Source organism: Nerophis ophidion, linkage group LG08 (assembly GCF_033978795.1).
Source record: "Nerophis ophidion isolate RoL-2023_Sa linkage group LG08, RoL_Noph_v1.0, whole genome shotgun sequence".
NCBI lineage: Eukaryota > Metazoa > Chordata > Actinopteri > Syngnathiformes > Syngnathidae > Nerophis > Nerophis ophidion.
In genome coordinates, this window is record NC_084618.1 from 60,136,937 (window position 1) to 60,156,534 (window position 19,598).

General features: G+C 41.0%; 1 protein-coding gene across 4 annotated transcripts in view; it reads right to left on the bottom strand.

The window, feature by feature from the left end:
- The window catches only part of raraa (retinoic acid receptor, alpha a), a 397,302-nt gene that overhangs the window by 133,709 nt on the left and 243,995 nt on the right, over positions 1 to 19,598 (bottom strand). Inside the window, exon 1 of one of the 4 annotated variants that reach the window (XM_061909162.1) lies at positions 11,681 to 11,696. The exons of the other annotated variants lie outside the window; for them this stretch is intronic. The gene's annotated coding sequence lies outside the window, so the exon portion shown is untranslated. Of the gene's footprint in view, positions 1 to 11,680; positions 11,697 to 19,598 lie in introns of those variants that run through there. 4 annotated transcript variants of the gene reach the window in all.

Genomic DNA, 19,598 nt, shown 5'->3' on the forward strand with positions numbered 1-19,598 from the left:
TCAGATATTCCATCTTGGTTAGATTTAGTTTTCTGCTGCGTGGGAATGGGAACAACTAATTTAGTGTTGTGGTTGCTCTTTAAAGTGCCCAAGAAGGCATCACCTTTTGCTGGATGACATATCGTCCCACAACTTATTGCAGATAAAGGATATTATTGTCAGCATTATTTTGACACCAAATTAAGCACTAATGTAACCAGAATATTTAATAATAATAATTCAAGTAACCCTTTAAAAACGCAATCAACTTTGAACTTTGCATTATTTTATTTTTAACCATTGTAATGTAAAGGTCCAGAACTTTTGATTGTCCTAACTAAATAAACAAACAAATGTTGAACATATTTAAGTGAATTTTTTTCAGTTTTCATTTGCTGCCATTACTTCCCACATTAACAGATCTGGCATACTTTATCGTTCGTCCGTGTTAATAGGCAGGTCTTTCTTACTCGGTTGAAGTATGAATATTCCCACAACGGGACATTGGCAGTCATCTTTTTTCCTCCTCATTTTTTGTCACCGTGTCGTGCTTCTCGTTTGTGACTAGCGACGCACAGGGACAAAGATTGTGTATGACTGACAGGAGGATTCACTCTGTTCATTTATTTTGCTTTTGACTATTCATGCTCGGGTGCTGAGTGCGAGGCACAGAGTGAACCCTCTTGCACCCTGGTAACATTCTTATGGTTAAATCTACACATCGTCTTGCACTTATTACTTGAAGTAGCATACACAGCCTACACATTCATCAATGGTTTAATAAACCGGTTATACCGAGTTCTGCCATGGTGTCATCTCCTTTCCCCGCCGTACATTAAATCAAGCATATCAAGTCAACTTGTTTTTCCACTCTACTGTTACTATATGGTAATATTATAGTCTGAACAACATGGCATATATATTTTGGCCAAAACAGAGGAAAGAAGAAGGCCACTTTCAGAATACACATTTACAATTCAGAAATTAAGCAAAAATCCACCCCAAAAACCTTGAAAATCAAGCTTAAGTTTCAACCTCTCTAAAACACTAAACTCATTCTCATTCCATTCCATCACATTGTTGCGTTAATGTTGTCCAAAGGATGTGAGCAATCAGTCCCTCGAAGTCAGTATTTTTCAACCACTGCGCCGCGGAACACTAGTGCGCCGTGAGATACAGTCAAGTGTGCCGTGGGAAATTATCTAATTTCACCTATTTTGGTTAAAAATATTTTTTGCAAACCAGTAATTATAATCTGCAAATGATGTGTTGTTGTTGAGTGTCGGTGCTGTCTAGTTTGGCAGAGTAACCATGTAATACTCTTACATATCAGTAGATGGCAGCCGGTAGCTAATTGCTTTGTAGATGTCAGAAACAGCAGGAGGCAGCGTGCAGGTAAAAAGGTGTGTAATGCTTAAACCAAACATACACAAAAGGTAAGTGCCCCTAAGAAAATGCATTGAAACTGAAGAAACGCTATGCAGAATGAAACTAAAACTGAACTAGCTACTAAGTAAACAAAAACAGAATGCTGGAAGACAGCAAAGACTTACTGTGGAGCAAAGATGGCATCCACAATGTACATCCGAACATGACAAGACAATCAACAATGTCCCCACAAAGAAGGATAAAAACAACTGAAATATTCCTAATTGGGGCTTCACGGTGGAAGAGGGGTTAGTGCGTCTGCCTCACAATACGAAGTTCCTGCAGTCCTGGGTTCAAATCCAGGCTCGGGATCTTTCTGTGTGGAGTTTGTATGTTCTCCCCGTGAATGCGTGGGTTCCCTCCGGGTACTCCGGCTTCCTCCCACTTCCAAAAACATGCACCTGGGGATAGGTATATTGGCAACACTAAATTGGCCCTAGTGTGTGAATGTGAGTGTGAATGTTGTCTGTCTATCTGTGTTGGCCCTGCGATGAGGTGGCGACTTGTCCAGGGTGTACCCCGTCTTCCGCCCGATTGTAGCTGAGATAGGCGCCAGCGCCCCCCGCGACCCCAAAAGGGAATAAGCGGTAGAAAATGGATGGATGGATATTCCTAATTGCTAAAACAAAGTACATGCTGGAAATATCGCTCAAAGGAAGACATGAAACTGACACAGGAAAATACCAAGAAAAGAGAAAAAGCCACCAAAATGGGAGCACAAGACAAGAACTAAAACACTACACAGAAAAACAGCAAACAAGTCAAAAGAAGTCAGGGCAGGATGTGACAGGTGGTGACAGTACACCTACTTTGAGGCAAGAGCTACATTGATGCATGCTTGGTTATGGTTTAAAGGCCTACTGAAACCCACTATCACCGACCACGCAGTCTGATAGTTTATATATCAATGATGAAATCTTAACATTGCAACACATGCCAATACGGCCGGTTTAGTTGACTAAATTGCAATTTTAAATTTCCCGCGGAGTTTCTTGTTGAAAACGTCGCGGAATGATAACGCGTGCGCGTGACGTCACGGACTGTCAGGAAATATTAGCTCACCACCATTTGCGGCTAAAAGTCGTATCTTTTCATCGCATAATTACACAGTAATTTGGACATCTGTGTTGCTGAATCTTTTGCAATTTGTCCAATTAATAATGGAGACTATAAAAAACAATGCTGTTGGTGGAAAGCGGTGGATTGCAGCTGTCTTTAGCACCGAGACAAAGCCGGTGTTTCTTTGTTTTTAACACAGAGCGGTCAAGCAAACATGTTTTCTCTACATCAACCAGCATCTTTTGGATGCGAAAATTGGATTATTCGTCCTCCTGCAGCAGCTGTTTAAAAGGCAGCTGTGAGCTTGGCTCCTCGGCTTCTCTCTGAGACACTGCGTGTTCACCGCAGCCATCCGACCTCGAGGTATGTCTTTACAATCTCACTAAAACACTATTGAAACAATAAGCAGATAAGAGATCTTCCAGAATTATCCTAGTAAATGTGTCTAACTACATCTGAAACGCTCACTGTTATGCCCGTTTGATTGTGGACTATTACTGACACCTGTGGCGATGGGAAATGTCACGCGTCATTAGTTTGGCACTTCCGGTTTAGTTTAGGCACTTCTGGTTTACGATGTTGGTTCAGTTCACAAACAATGAGAAGTAGACGAGTTGTGTTAACTCTTACAAGCCTTGGAAAAGATAAGTCTGTAAGTAAAGTGTTTAACTTGTTTATGTAACTCAATACAAAGGTGGAAAGTGGCTAAATTTGATAGTAAGATGTGTATTGAAAAAGGATTTTTGTGCACTATTTTAATGAATGTTTGAGGATTTAAAATGGCTGCCGGTCGCATATTTACACCATCAAAATAGTTTCAACACTCAGCAGTATTTGTTTGGTAATAATGCTGTATATTTGTGTAAAACTAATGTTTACATATTGTGTATTACATTTCAGTTTGTTAATTGAATCATACAGCTTATACATTGTCATTGTGTGTATTTCAGTTTTACAAGAATAATAATAAAAAATAAAAATCCAGTGCAAGACAAAGCAAGATCAACAACAATAAAGAGCCTAAATGGATCCATCTGCTTTGGAACTTTATTAGAACGTCCTGGATCGGTTGTCAGTTGTCTGCCAAGCTGTATAACCTCAGCACATACAGTGAGGGCAGAAAACTCACACTGGCGCCGCCCGGAGCCGTCGCTTTTTACTTTTTTTACTTTTTTTTTTTTTCTAGTCCTTCGCTCTCAATATCATTATCCACAAATCTTTCATCCTCGCTCAAATTAATGGGGAAATTGTCGTTTTCTCGGTCCGAATAGCTCTTGCCGCTGGAGGCTCCCATTAAAAACAATGTGAGGACGTGAGGAGCCCTCACCCTTGTGACGTCATCGTCTGCTTTTTTATCAACACCAAAAGTTGCGAACTTTATCGTGGATGTTCTCTACTAAATCCTTTCAGCAAAAATATGGCAATATCACGAAATGATCAAGTATGACACATAGAATGGACCTGCTATCCCCGTTTAAATAAGAAAATATCATTTCAGTAGGCCTTTAAAGTCATATCCAACAATTGCGACAATTACTTTTTATTGTCAACTGAGTTTCATTCTTTAATGATTTCTGCTGGTGGTGTGCCTCCGCCTTTTTGTCAATGAAAAAAATGTGCCTTGGTTCGAAAAAAGGTTGAAAAACACTGGTCTAGGTATCACCCTTGTTTCTATTTTGGTACCTTTCCCAACTTTTTATTGTTAACAATCCAACAAGCAAACTGAGCTGTCTCTCTGCTTGTTGGAAATGAAGTTCCTTTATAGCGACGACACAGCCTTGACTCATGTTGTCCCGCGTGGTCGACATTGGCACCCGGCAAAACTTTATTGCCTACGTGTCCTTTTTGGCCTCTTTTGTCTTCCTCGCCGCCGCCGTTCACCTTCTTTCAAAAGCCAGTAAAATACCTTTATCTCTCCCACCCGCCCGACTCTTGAGGGGAGAGATCAGTGCCAGCGAGGAGGTTTATTTGTGTAATTTACATCCCCTCCGACAGCTTTCTGTGCCCCCCCTTACAAACTCTCGGCTTTTTACAGCAAGCCAGACCCTCATAAAGCAGCGGCCCTTTGTGATGGGCCAGCGGGCCTGCATGAGCTGCGACCCAGAGAAAGCTGCTTGTAAAAACAACACAGGGACACTTGGTATTGGTTAGCTTCCTGTCTGGCCTTGCAGTGTGTGCGTGTGTGTGTGTGTGTATGTGTGTGTGGTCACGCCTGCTTTCCCCTGTTCGTGCAGAGCGGCCAAGGCGGTTGAAGGGTGGGTTACTTGACCAAACAGGCTTTGGTATATCCAGGGATCAGGCATTAATCCTCCAGCCATCATGTGCTTGGCGTAGAGCCCAAAGGTCAAACGCTAATCCCATTAACAGGTGCTATGGCTCACCTGGAGCACAAATCGAGAACATGTGTGTAAGCCGCTATGAAAAAGAGCGAGGATCAATAAGAGGAACACTGAATGTAAAAGACATCAGATGTAGAGCGGGAGGAAGGAGACAATGGCGTGAATACAAATGTGAAGACGCAAAGCCACAAATATGTAAATGAGCTCTCGGTGAGACAAGAGCGCAAATTGTCACATTATCAAAAAGCAGTGAAGCTCTCACGAGGACGTGGTAATGAGGGAGGTCAAAATACACAACGGACACACAACCACGACTACAGACCTTGGGAGGACAATGACCTCCAGTGGCTGCTGTGTGTGTGTGTGTGTGTGTGTGTGTGTGTGTGTGTGTGTGTGTGTGTGTGTGTGTGTGTGTGTGTTTGTGTGTTGCAGAGGACTCATTAGCAGTGTTTGGACGCCGGCTCAAAGCGGCTAAAAATGGTAAACACCCGATCAACAATGTCACGCACGCACGCACGCAGACGCTGCGCAGCCCGCCTCCTTCTGCCTCCGCCGACATATCAAAAGGTAGAGCGCCTAATCAAAGCAGCGCGGACAGCACCATATGCGCGCTCGTTTTTATTACCCGGCGCCACGCTTTCACCTCGGAAAAGCGACTGTTGCGAGAGCGGAGGTATTGCGTCATCGGCCTCAATCTACGGCCCCAGCTTGAGGAAACACCAGGGGTGTCACCATACAGCCTTTTCTACTCCTAATACACTACAGCAGGGGTCACCAATGCGGTGCCCGTGGGCACCAGGTAGCCCGTAAGGACCAGATGAGTCGCCCGCTGGCCTGTTCTAAAAATAGCTCAAATAGCAGCACTTACCAGTGAGCTGCTTCTATTTTTTAAATGTTATTTATTTACTAGCAAGCTGGTTTTGCTTTCCTTAACATTTTTAATTCCAAGAGAGACGAAACTTAAATAGAATTTGAAAATCCAAGAAAATATTTTAAAGACTTGGTCTTCACTTGTTTAAATAAATTCATTTATTTTTTTACTTTGCTTCTTATAACTTTCAGAAAGACAATTTTAGAGAAAAAATACAACCTTAAAAATAATTTCAGGATTTTTAAACACATATACCTTTTTACCTTTCAAATTCCTTCATCTTCTTTCCTGGCAATTTAAATCAATGTTCAAGTATTTTTTTTTTTTATTGTAAAGAATAATACATACATTTTAATGTAATTCTTCATTTTAGCCTCTGTTTTTTTGACGAAGAATATTTGTGAAATATTTCTTCAAACTTATTATCATTAAAATAAAATAAAAATATTCTGGCAAATCTAGAAAATCCACCATCCATCCATCAATCTTCTTCCGCTTATCTGAGGTTGGGTCGCGGGGGCAGCAGCCTAAGCAGGGAAGCCCAGACTTCCCTCTCCCCAGTCACTTCGTCTAGCTCCTCCCGGGAGAGATAGTCTTCCCAACTTGTCCTGGGTCTTCCCCGTGGCCTCCTGCCGATTGGACGTGCCCTAAACACCTCCCTAGGGAGGCGTTCGGGTGGCATCCTGACCAAATGCCCGAACCACCTCATCTGGCTCCTCTCGATGTGGAGGAGCAGCGGCTTTACTTTGAGTTCCTCCAGGATGACAGAACTTCTCACCCTATCTCTAAGGGAGAGCCCCGCCACCCACTTGTACCCGTGATCTTGTCCTTTCAGTCATGACCCAAAGCTCATGACCATAGGTGAGGATGGGAACGTAGATCGACCGGTAAATTGAGAGCTTTGCCTTCCGGCTCAGCTCCTTCACCACAACGGATCGGTACAACGTCCGCATTACTGAAGACGCCGCACCGATCGGCCTGTCGATCTCACGATCCACTCTTCCCCCACTCGTGAACAAGACTCCTAGGTATTTGAACTCTAGAAAATCCGTAGAATCAAATTTAAATCTTATTTCAAAGTCTTTTGAATTTCTTTTAAAATTTTTGTTCTGGAAAATCTAGAAGAAATAATGATTTGTCTTTGTTAGAAATATAGCTTGGTCCAATTTGTTATATGTTCTAACAAAGTGCAGATTGGATTTTAACCTATTTAAAACATGTCATCAAAAATATATATTTATTGTGAAAAATCATTAGGATGATCAGTGTTTCCACAATGATATATACCATTAATTATTAATAATAACATAGAGTTAAAGGTAAATTGAGCAAATCGGCTATTTCTGGCAATTTATTTAAGTGTGTATCAAACTGGTAGCCCTTCGCATTAATCAGTACCCAAGAAGTAGCTCTTGGTTCCAAAAAGGTTGGTGACCCCTGCAATACAGATATCGAAGCAGACATGGAGAGCGGCACACATCATACATATTTTGTTTTATTATGTAGTGTGGAATGTTAGAAAAGGTAAAAGTAAAGGAAAGTTACTCCTACAGAGAACAATGGTAAGTATGAAAAACTCAAACCTGTTTTTTATTGACCTAAAATTATTTATTAAGTTAAAGGCCTAGTGAAAGGAGATTTTCTTATTCAAACAGGGATAGCAGGTCCATTCTATGTGTCATACTTGATCATTTCACGATATTGCCATATTTTTGCTGAAAGGATTTAGTAGAGAACATCCACGATAAAGTTCGCAACTTTTGGTGCTGATAAAAAAGCCTTGCCTTTACCGGAAGTCGCAGACGATGACGTCACAAGGGTGAGGGCTCCTCACGTCCTCACATTGTTTTTAATGGGAGCCTCCAGCAGCAAGAGCTATTCGGACCGAGAAAACGACAATTTCCCCATTAATTTGAGCGACCATGAAAGATTTGTGGATGATGATATTGATAGCGAAGGACTAGAAAAAAATAAAAAAATAAAATAAAATAAAAAGCGACAGCTCCGGCAGTGTGAGCGTTTCAGATGTAGTTAGACACATTCACTAGGATAATTCTGGAAGATCTCTTATCTGCTTATTGTTTCAATAGTGTTTTAGTGAGATTGTAAAGACATACCTCGAGGTCGGATGGCTGCGGTGAACACGCAGTGTTTCTGAGAGAAGCCGAGGAGCCAAGCTCACAGATACCTTTTAAACAGCTGCTGCAGGAGGACAAATAATCCAATGATGTTTCCGGCAAGATCCATCCATCCATCCATTTTCTACCGCTTATTCCCTTTCGGGGTCGCGGGGGGCGCTGGCGCCTATCTCAGCTACAATCGGGCGGAAGGCAGGGTACACCCTGGACAAGTCGCCACCTCATCGCAGGGCCAACACAGATAGACAGACAGCATTCACACTCACATTCACACACTAGGGCCAATTTAGTGTTGCCAATCAACCTATCCCCAGGTGCATGTCTTTGGAAGTGGGAGGAAGCCGGAGTACCTGGAGGGAACCCACGCATTCACGGGGAGAACATGCAAACTCCACACAGAAAGATCCCGAGCCTGGATTTGAACCCAGGACTGCAGGAACTTCGTATTGTGAGGCAGACGCACTAACCCCTCTGCCACCGTGAAGCCCTTCCGGCAAGATATAGATTACAATTTTCCCATCCAAAAACATGCTGGTTGACATAGAGAAACATGTTCGCTTGACCGCTCTGTGTTAAAAACAAAGAAACACCCACTGTGTCTCGGTGCTAAAGACAGCAGCAATCCACCGTTTTCCACCAACAGCAGTGTTCTTTATAGTCTCCATTATTAATTGAACAAATTGCAAAAGATTCAGCAACACGGATGTCCAAATTACTGTGTAATTATGCGATGAAAAGAGACGACTTTTAGCCGTAACTGGTGCTGAGCTAATATTTCCTGACAGTCCGTGACGTCACGAGCACGCATCATCATTCCGCGACGTTTTCAACAAGAAACTCTGCGGGAAATTTAAAATTGCAATTTAGTAAACTAAACTGGCCTAATTGGCATGTGTTGCAATGTTAATATTTCATCATTGATATATAAACTATCAGACTGTGTGGTGGGTAGAAGTGGGTTTCAGTAGGCCTTTAAGGTCATGATGCAGTACCTTAAATGATGGGGACATCATCTGGATTTCATCTAACATCTCATGGACAAAGATAAGACCTTCTGGAGGAAAGTTATGTGGTCAGATGAAACAAAAATTGAGCTGCTTGGCCCCTATACACAGCAATATTTTTGGAGGAGAAAAGGTGAGGCCTTTAATCCCAGGAACACCCAACCTACCGTCAAACATGGTGGTGGTAGTATTATGCTCTGGGTCTGTTTTACTGCCAGTGGAACTGGTGCTTTACAGAGAGTAAATGGGACATTGAAAATGGAGGATTACCTCCCAATTCCTCAGGACAACCTAAAATCGTCAGCCCGGAGGTTGGGTCTTGGGCGCAGCTGGGTGTTCCAACAGGACAATGACCCCAAACTAGGGCTGCGCGATATATCGATATACGCGATATATCGCGGGTTTGTCTCTGTGCGATATAGAAAACGACTATATTGTAATATTCGAGTAGACGTTCTCAAGCAGTTGTTTTTAGCTGTGGGCATTACACTACAGGCTCTCCTTGCTCTTTCCTGTGTCTCCTTCTCACAGACAAGCAGGCGCACATTCTTACATATGTCACATACTGTCAAGTCATACATCACATACATATACGCCCTTGCCCAGCAGAGAGGTCGCGGCGTGGCTAACGTTAGTTGTGATGCTAGCTGGTTGTTGCGAGAGAAAGAAGGTGCGAATCTCGCAACAAATGAAAGAAGAATTAATTCCCAAAAAAAACAGCACGGGGTCCATCATCTGGCGTTGGTCCGGCTTCAAGCGAGAATATGTCGAATAGACAACTTTAATTTGTCAAGTGTGGGGCACAAGCGTTGCTACCAGAAGTAGCATTACTGCTAATATGTAGCATCATTTGAAAAGTCACCCGCTAATAACTTTAATAAATACAGTTTTGGTAAATTGACTTAGTTGTGATTTTCTTCTCTGCATGAAAGTTTAAAAGCAGCATATGTCAATGCAGTATGAACAAGAATGTTTGAATGTAGACACATAGAATCACCATACTGCTGTAATTATATGTATCCAGTATTCATTCAAGGCTAAGGCAAAATACCGACAAATATATCATATATCGCGATATGGCCTAAAAATATATTAAATATATATATTATATATTAAAAAAAGGCAATATCGCCCAGCCCTACCCCAAACACACGTCAAAAGTGGTAAAGGAATGGCTAAATCAGGTTAGAATTAAGGTTTTAGAATGGCCTTCCCAAAGTTAAATGATAAATGGGTTGTACTTGTATAGAGCTTTTCTACCTTCAAGGTACTCAAAGCGCTTTGACACTACTTCCACATTTACCCATTCACACACACATTCACACACTGATGGAGGGAGCTGCCATGCAAGGCGCTAACCAGCACCCATCAGGAGCAAGGGTGAAGTGTCTTGCTCGGGACACAAGACAAGGTTGGTACTAGGTGGGGATTGAACCCTCGGGTTGCGTAGTGCCACTCTACCACGCCGTCCCTTTTAAGTTCTGACTCAAACGTGTGGACAATGTTGAGGAGACAAGTCCATGTCAGAAAACCAACAAATTTAGCTGAACTGCACCAATTTTGTCAAGAGGAGTGGTCAACAATTCAACCACAAGCTTGTGGATGGTTCCCAAAAGCGCCTTATTGCAGTGAAACTTGTCAAGGGACATGTAACCAAATATTAACATTGCTATATGTATACTTTTGACCCAGCAGATTTGGTCACATTTTCAGTAGACCCATAATAAATTTATAAAAGAACCAAACTTCATGAATGTTTTTTGGGACCAACAAGTATGTGCTCCAATCACACTACCACAAATAAATAAGAGTTGTAGAAATTATTGTAAACTCAAGACAGCCATGACATTATGTTCTTTACAAGTGTATGCAAAATTTTGACCACGACTGTAATATATATATATATATATATATATATATATATTAGATTAGATTAGATTAGATAGTACTTTATTTATTCCGTCAGGAGAGTTCCTTCAGGAAAATTACAATTTTCAGCACAATTGGGAGAAACGAATAGAAGATTAAAATAAAATTTAAAAAATCGGTCTTAGCCTGGGCTCTGAAGTGGGGATGCAGACTGAGGCCGAGGGAAAACAACAACAACTCATAGCCATAGTACACATCCCTCTTACATGTGTGTAAGAGAGAAATATCAAACATCAAAGAACACAGAGGACATTAAAGACATTAAAGCAGCAGATACAACCAGACACTTCTACATACAGCTATGAATAAAAAGTAAAATAAACATATACACTGTGGTGGCCTCTGCGGTGTTCCACGCCATCGTCCGCTGGGGAGGACGGAGCATGGCCAGAGACAGAAGCAGACCCAACAAAGCAACCAAGACAGCCGACTCCACTCTCGGCCAGTGTATATATATATATATATATATATATATATATATATATATATATATATATATATATATATATATATATATATATATATACACACATCTATATATACATATACATGTACATATATATATATACATATATATAAATACATATACATATATATACAAATGCATATATATACATATATACGCATATATATACATATACATATATATACATATATACATATATACACATATACATATATATATATATATATATATATATATATATAAATATATATATATATATATATATATATATATATTACATTTCAGAAAGTGGGTATAGCGACCTTTTAATGGCCATGGGAAAAAGCAAGTCTCAGGTGAAGACCACTAGAGACCCCCTTATACTACTGCATATTAAAAATTTAATTAAATGAATACACACACAAGCAATAAGATGGTTCATTTGTTTTGAACATGCTTATAAAGTTATATTAGGAAAGGAAAATTACCTGTAGAGTCAATTCAACATGCCGAAAAGGAGTGGGAAGAAGCCAATTTTCTGTAATCCCAAATGTATTTATTAATAAATCCCAGATGTTAATAAACAGAATTAGCGTCTTCTCACTGTGCATGAGTTCTTGCTGTGTTTGTTATTCTCTTTAACCCGTCCTGCTGCGATTCATTATTCATGGGGGAGGTGAATTGGGACGCCCACAGGTATGAGAAGGGAGTAACAGAGGCTGCCTCTGATTAAAAGCATTAGGGAGGGAAAAAAACATCACAACAAGAGGGAAAAGGAAGATGAGGAACTGTAGAAGGAGATAAAGGACACGAGTGTCCCAGTTATATCATTTCAATATAATTCTACACATGCGTGGAGGAAGGCTACATGAGAGGCGTGCGTGAGCGTAAGCAGCTTTGAGAGAGACTGGCATGCAGAGCGGGGGCTGAGGCAGAAGGTAACACACAGCGCCCCCGCTGGCATTCTCACTGGCCTGACACAGAAAGCTGGTTTGGTGGTGAGGGGATGGGAGAGGAGGGGGTGAGCACATTAAATGTTAATGCACACCAAAACCGCGGAGCAAATGAGAAGATGAGAGGGTGAGAGTGGAATAAACTAGTGTTCGATAAAGAGAACAAGGTAGAGAGTCCATACGTGGTAAGGGGGGTTGTCTCCCCTCTAACTCGCTGCAGCACTAAATCACAGCAGTTAAATCATCAAGTGTTAACGAGTGTGTTAAAACCCCCCCAACACCCTCTTCTCTCTCTGCTAAAAGCCAGTGCCCAAACTGTGTCATCCCTAATTCATCTTTTTGACACAGAGAAAGAAGATGCATGACATCAACTCCCCCCGGACCGTCAGCGCGGACAAAAGTAAGGGAACACGGTTGTGGCCACTGCCATTTTTTTTTTTCCTGCGGGAATACATTTCCACAAGATGGTGTCGCGTGTCAATCCATCCATAGGAGTGATGACATATTTGTTTAATCAATCAATCAATCAATCAATCAATCAATCAATCAATCCCAATTAGTCCAGAAAGCTCTCAATCACAAGTGCCTGAAAGGGCTTTACAAGCCACACCAACATCTCCTGATCTGAACCCACATCGGGTTAAGGAAACACTTAAAAAATCTGAAGAGGGGAAGATAAAAGAATCTTGGAAGGGGCTGCAGATGTGGGGAACCCCCCACCCCCTATCCCACCCCCTCCGAGGTGACCTGCTGCAATGGCTGACGAGCATGTACACTTTTTGTGTTGCTACATTAAGAGATAATGTGAGGGTACAGTTCCTGGGTATCCAGCAAAGGATTTTCTTCACTGTAGGCGGTAGAGATGCGCAGTTTGCGGTCACAACCGCGGAGTCCGCGGATAAACCGCGGGTCGGGCGGGTGACATGACAAAAAAATAGATTTTAAATAGATTCGGGCGGGTGGCGGTTGAACTAATTCGGATATATATATATAGTAATAATCCCAAGAATGTAGGCTCATACAACTTCTTCGTTTGTCTTGTCTTTGTTGCACAAGATGTAATACAACCACACAACAGATCTAATGTCTCTAACGCTTTTCCCGGGACAACTCGAACTCTGACTTCCTGTTGACAACGTCACTTCCTTATCACTTCCGGAAGTCCCGCCGCCCAGCCAAAGTCATTGGCTAACACCCCGTAGCCGGCGGCTACATTATACATAGTTAAATGTTATGTTGAAGAGTTTCATTTAGCCTACTGACGTGATTTTATAAATGGTTGATTTATATAGGCTAGTAAGGTAAAGTGTTATACCTGACAACTCTTGATGGTACAATCCATATATCACGTCACAGACAACGTCACGCTAACATCACGTGACACCTCTGATGAAGGCTGCAGAAGCAAGGTAGCCCAAACTTGTCAGCTACAACACTTTACCTTACTAGCCTATAGAAATCAACCATTTATAAATAGTTCAATGTTCTTACCCACATACGAAAAACAAGCAGTACTCTTTGAAACAGTATGTGGGCATACTTTTATTTTGAAGTGTCTCGTTTGGTCTGTTGACGGATGTAAGGAAGCTACTTCCGGGTATGAGTACACTTTTTTTTTTGATGTAATGAGAAGGGCGAACGACTAAAAAGTGTCACAAGGACTCTAAAGGTTTGGGCTATAAGAGCCAGAAGATCACAATTTTCTCCTAAAAGAAGCATGCAGGCCAAAGAGGTATTTGTTCGTCATTTTTTGGTATTTTACTTGGTAAAATGTTTGATACACATGCTGTGCGTGTTATTATTTTTACGTTTGTAACGTGCTTTATTTATTACGGTGAATTTGAAGGGAAAGTAAGCCTTCAAATAAATCAGTTCAAGAAAGCCATTGTGTCTGTGCTATTTGGAGGGAATTACACTTTTTAACCTCACTAATGCCTTGCATCGTCTATATTATATATATAACAATGGGCGGTTGGCGGGTGGGTGTGGCTTTGATGAAATGTTGGTTCGGGTGGATTTGCGGGTGGATGACGACTTTAGTGATGCGGTTGCGGATGATATAATTGCCTATCCGCGCATCTCTAGTAGGCAACAACGCAGAAGTGTAACCAGCGGTGCATGGAATAGAACTGTTACAAGTTTTCCCGCCTAACGAGGCGTCTCCTCCTAACTATACGAACGCAAATATTGCCTGTCCCGTTAAAAGGGGTGGAGGGGTAGTCTTACTGGTCCTACAACAAAATTGATAAATAAATCTAAAACAGAAAACAATTTCCCTACCATGTTGAAAACAGCCACTATCATCCCAATCCATAAAGCAGGAAATAAACAAGACATCAACAACTACAGACCAATTAGCCTTCTGCCCGTTATATCCAAAGCAATAGAAAAAGTGATTGTTGATCAACTCACAGATCATTTGGACTATGAAGACCTCCTACATCCCATGCAGTTTGGGTTTCGGGCAAATCACTCGACCGAAGCTGCATGTTGCCTTCTTTTAGAAACAATCAAACAAAACTTTGCCAATGGAGGTGTAGTTGGAGCAATATTTTTAGACGTCCGCAAGGCATTTGATACAGTCAGTCACCCCACATTACTTACAAAATTAACAACTTTTAAACTGTCGACAAATACTCTGGCCTGGATTATGTCATATCTATCTGGTCGGACCCAATGTGTCCGTATTGATAACACAAAATCCAGTTTCACATTGGCCTGCCACAAGGCTCTAATATCGGCCCTCTTCTTTTCTCCATGTATATAAACGACCTGCCATCTGTATGTGAGGATGTAAATATCAAGATTTACGCAGATGACATGGTTATTTATACTTGGGGAAAGGATGCTGAAACGGTTGCCAGAAAACTTACAGCAGCCGTGGAGAAGGTGGCAAGATGGCTACATGACTCTTGTGTTACATTAAACATTAAGAAAACGGCAACAATGTATTTTGTAAACGAATATAAAATGTCCAGCCACCCATCCATCTTCTTCCGCTTATCCGTCATCCTTTCAAAATATAATGGTTGATAAGGAGATAATACAAAATGTTAGTGAATATCGTTACCTAGGGGGTCAATTTAGACCCAACACTTGGCTTTAAAAAACATATCAAAAAGATGTGCCAGACTCTTAAATACAACATAAAAATGTTCAAATGTATCAGGAATTCGTTAACACTGGAGGCAGCTCAAACTTATTTTAATGCAATGATAATGTCTCGTTTTTATCATTGTATAACATGTTGTTTGCAGGCAAGCAAAATGACTGAGGCCATTGGAAACTTTGCACAAACAATCGCTCAAAACTCTTGACCGAAAACCACAACATCACCATCAATGTTTAATTCTCCAAAAACATAGATTGTTAAATTTAGCTAATATTCAAAGATTAGCATCAATATGAATGTCCCATGGAATCCTAAATAACACTGCGCCAGCGCCACTTAAGCACTTTGTCCAGTTTACATCTGCTGTGACAACTAAAAACACACAAGCCTCCACCAGGGGGCAGTGTAGCGTACACAGATGTAAAACATCTTTTGCAATATCAGCCTTTTCATATAAAGCCATAAAGGAATGGAACAACCTCACAACAAACTTGAAAAGTTTAACAGATTACTCTTCATTTACAATTGAAGTTAAAAAAATGGCTTTCGAGCAATCAAAGCTGCTCACACGGTCACTAAGGTGGGCACTATGTTTGACAGATCATATTAATGTGTATTATATTTATCCATGACAGCATTTTTGTTGTAAATTGTGAGGTGTGTCTGTTAGAATCATGGTTGTTTTTACAAATGATGACAGATGTGAACAAGAGCATGTATTGTCTTTGTGTGATGATGTAAATAAGATGTGGTTGGATTGTATATCAAGTATCCAAGTGTCCATGAAAGGGCATTTTATGACTTTTATTAATTTGATTATGTGATATGGTATGATTTTATTGTAATAATTTTATTGCATGATTTTTGTATCCCTTTAATTTAGGTAGCCAAGGACTGCAGATGGAAATAAGTTATTTAGCTATAATCTGGTACAGAACATATCTGTCCTTGAGCTTAATGTTTCTGTGCATTGTCCCTTCAAATAAAGACTAACCTAAACATTAATATCCAATGAAAACCTTACAAATATAAGTCATTTGAGGTGCTTACTATGAGGTCTGTCACACCGCTACATCTTTATCTGGCTGTTATCAATCGCCCCCATGGACCCTATTCGGACTTTATAATTACCCCCATTATAATATAATTACAATGGTGGATTTTAATATCCATATGAATACACCGTCAGAACCTGGGTGCGTGGTGCTCCATACTGTAATTGATAGCTGTGCTCTTACACAAATAATAAATAAACCCATGCATCGCAACAGTAGTACGATAGATCTAGTCCTTGTCCGGGGTGTCACCTGCACCCCGTCTTAAACAAGTTGAAAAACGTATTCGGGTGTTACCATTTAGTGGTCAATTGTACGTAATATGTACTGAACTGTGCAATCTACTAATAACAGTTTCAATCAATCAATCAAACCACCTCCAAAGTTATGGTACACTAAAGTAATGTCCGATCATTACCTTATAAAATTTTAAATTCTGTCTCATTGTCAACAAGCTTCTAATAACCAATGTTTTAGTAGCCGCAACATTAATGCTGTCACAACTACGACTCTTGCTCTACTGCCTTCGGTAATGGCACCATTCCCAAATTATGTGGGCTCTATCGACAACCTCACTAACAACTTTAACGATGCTCTGCGCAACGCCATTGATAGTACAGCACCGCTAAAGCTAAAAAAGGTCCCTAAAAGGCATACCCTCTGGTTTACAGAAGAAACCAGAGCTCTTAAACTATCATGTAGAAAGCTGGAACGCAAATGGAGTGGGACTAAACTTGAAGTTTTCCATCAAGCATGGAGTTATAGTTTAACAACTTATAAACACGCGCTTACCTTAACTAAAACTGATTACTACTCCAATCTCATCCGCCTCAATAAAAACAATCCTAAATATTTGTTCAGTACAGTAGCATTCCTAAACCAACAAGGAACTCCCCCCAGTAACTCCACCCACTTGGCTAATGACTTTATGATATTACTTACTTCTAAAAATTAAGCACATTAGAAAGGAGATTAAAAACAACGCGTCCCAGCTCCAACTTGGTTCTATTAATGCAGATACAAATGTGTATGTATGACGGATACTGCCCTCCAAAATAGTCTCTCTCTTTTTGATGAAATAACATTAGAGGAACAACATGTTTACTTGACCCACTTCCTGGGAAACTTATCAAGGAACTGTTTGTAATATTAGGACCATCAGTGCTAAATATTATACATTTTCACTTTCCTCTGGCACTCTAGCATTCAAAAAAGCGGTTATTCATCCTCTGCTCAAAAGACCTAACCTCGATTCTGACCTCATGGTTAACTACTGGCCGGTATCCCACCTTCACTTTATCTTGAAAATCTTCCAAAAAATTGTTGCACAGCAGCTAAATGAACACTTAGCGTCTAACAACATCTGTGAACCCTTTCAGTCTGGTTTCAGGGTAAATCAGTCTATGGAGACTGCTCTTGCAAAAAGGACGAATGATCTATTGTGAATTATGGGTGCTGATCCATGTCGCTGCTTCTTGATCTTAGCGCTGCTTTCGATCCCGTCGATCAAAACATTCTATTAGAACGTATCAAAACACGTATTGGTATGTCAGTTACCCTTTTCTTGGTTTAAGTTTTATCTTACTGACAGGATGCAGTATGTCTCCCATAACAATGTGACCTCAGAGTATGTTAAGGTAAAGTGCGGCATTCCAAAGGGTTCGGTTCTTGGCCCTGCACTCTTCAGCATCTACATGCTGTCGCTTGGTGACATCACACACAAATACGGTGTTAGCTTTCACTGTTATGCTGATGACACCCAACTCTACATGCCCTAAAGCTGACCAACACACCAGATTGTAGTCACATGGAGGCGTGTCTGAATGAAATCAAACAAACGGTGTCCAGCAACTTTTTGCTTCTTGACGCTAAGAAACCAAAAATGCTGATTATCGGTCTTGCTGCACACCGGCACCTATTTAACTATTGACTAGAAAAAAAATTACACAAAGCAATTCGGTAAAGAATCTGGGTATTATCTTAGACTCAACTCTCTCGTTTGAGTCACACATTAAGAGTGTTACTAAAACGGCCTTCTTTCATCTGTGTAATTCTGCTAAAATTTGTTCCATTATGTCCACCAGCGATGTTGAGATCATTATTCATGCGTTCGTTATGTCTCGTCTCCATTATTTTAACATATTATTTTCGGGCCTCCCTATGTCTACGTTTAAAAGATTACATTTCAAAATCCTCCTGTTCACATATAAATCACTAAAGGGTCTAGGGCTGAAGTATATCACTGATATGCTCCCACTATATAAGCCCTCTAGATCACTAAGATCTTCTGAGACCAATCTGTTAGCAGTTCCCAGAGTAAACTCAAATCAAGGGAGAGCATCATTCAGTCACTACGCAACATCCATCCATCCATTTTCTACCGCTTATTCCCTTTTTGAGGTCGCGGGGGGCGCTGGCGCCTATCTCAGCTACAATCGGGCGGACGGCGGGGTACACCCTGGACAAGTCGCCACCTCATCGCAGGGCCAACACAGATAGACAGACAACATTCACACTCACATTCACACACTAGGGCCAATTTAGTGTTGCCAATCAACCTATCCCCAGGTGCATGTCTTTGGAAGTGGGAGGAAGCCGGAGTACCCGGAGGGAACCCATGCATTCACGGGGAAGACATGCAAACTCCACACAGAAAGATCCCGAGCCTGGATTTGAACCCAGGAATGCAGGACCTTCGTATTGTGAGGCAGACCCACTAACCCCTCTGCCACCGTGAAGCCCCACTACGCGACAAATAGCTGGAATAAACTTCCTGAAGATGTCAGACTTCCCCAACTCTGACTAATTTTAAAACTAGACTGAAAACTTTTATGTTCACCTTAGCTTTCAGCTAAATCTTTTAATCTTTTAACGTCCGCACTGTTTTTATTTTTATTGTCTGCATTTTAATTTTGCTTTTATCTTCTTTAATTTCACTTTGTTGTCTGTGAACCACTTTGAGTCTGCCTTTTGTATGAAAAGTGCTATACAAATAAAGTTGCCTTGCCTAAAGTTGCCTACATTTGGTACAAAATGCGGCTGCTAGACTTTTGACAAGAACAAAAAACTTTGATCATATTACGCCTATACTGGCTCACCTGCACTGGCTTCTTGGGTCGGTATAGCTCGGTTGGTAGAGCGGCCGTGCTAGCAACTTGAGGGTTGCAGGTTCAATCCCCGCTTCCGCCATCCTAGTCACTGCCGTTGTGTCTTTGGGCAAGACACTTTATCCACCTGCTCCCAGTGCCACACTGCAAACACTGAAATCTAAGTAAGATTAAATTTC